The sequence below is a fragment of the Trachymyrmex septentrionalis genome, unplaced genomic scaffold (genome assembly GCF_001594115.1).
Source record: "Trachymyrmex septentrionalis isolate Tsep2-gDNA-1 unplaced genomic scaffold, Tsep1.0 scaffold87, whole genome shotgun sequence".
Lineage (NCBI taxonomy): Eukaryota > Metazoa > Arthropoda > Insecta > Hymenoptera > Formicidae > Trachymyrmex > Trachymyrmex septentrionalis.
Window position 1 is genome coordinate 2932770 of NW_017306059.1, and position 1034 is coordinate 2933803.

The window sequence follows — 1034 nt, forward strand, 5'->3', positions numbered from 1 at the left end:
AGAGAGAGAGAGAGAGAGAGAGAGAGAGAGAGTGACGGGGAGGGGGAGAGATCAAAACAGACAGGTAGAAGAAACATAAAAACGAAACAAGTGAGAAAAACAACTTTGTTATCAAATGTGTATTAAATGTTTAAATAAAAGAAGAAACTAAAATGTAACGTAATTCTTTTTAACATTCTTTTTAATATTATTTAAGTCAGTATTAACTAAAATTGAAGAATTATAAGAATCAGATTATTTTCTAAGTATTTTCTAAGTATTCTTATTAATGTAAATAGAAATGTAAAAGTGAGAAGAAACACCGGAGATAATACATAAAAATTCCATAGCTACTGTGAAGCTGAGAACACAGATGCCAAAGAAAGGACCGACGGTACAAACATTTTCACCGGTTGGAAGGAACGCCACATGCAAAAGCTTTCCTCTCGGCTGGGCCATACCGAGCCGCCTTTGGAAAAGCGCGGACGTGGCGCAAAGAGATTTTCCACAGAGAAAAGCGGAATGTACACGTAAAGAAACGCTGACTATGCACGATTAAGTTTATACACGAGAAGATCAAGGATGTAATCCTTGTGTCATGAGTACATGTGCCGTGAGTGCGAACTGCTTGTTTTTTAATAGCGAGTACGTCATGATGTTATTATTCTAACTAGTATATACTGAATTTCTAGCTTTCAATTTCCAACATGAATCAGCTCGTTTTTTGTAACAAATATATCCAGAATACAAAAATAAATTAAATTAATTGCAACGATTTATCCGAACGATGGAAATAAGAAAAAAAATGTTTTTCTTTTCTGTATTTTTCTCTCTATTTTTTAATCTTGTAATTATTAATAAAAAATACAGACAGTAACACTCGCACGCACACGCACGCACACGCACACACGCGCGCGCGCGCGCGCGCGCGCACACACACACACACACACACACACACACATAATCGGAATAAATATAGGAGTATTTCATATCATTTTAATGTCACGCGTTAGATATTGTGACATTTGCGATTATGACAGTGTAACAATATTAAT

At 35.7% G+C, this 1034-nt stretch overlaps 1 protein-coding gene across 3 annotated transcripts in view; it reads right to left on the reverse strand.

The window, feature by feature from the left end:
• Positions 1–1034, reverse strand: part of LOC108755440 (regulating synaptic membrane exocytosis protein 2) — a 167328-nt gene that overhangs the window by 124356 nt on the left and 41938 nt on the right. The window lies entirely within an intron of this gene.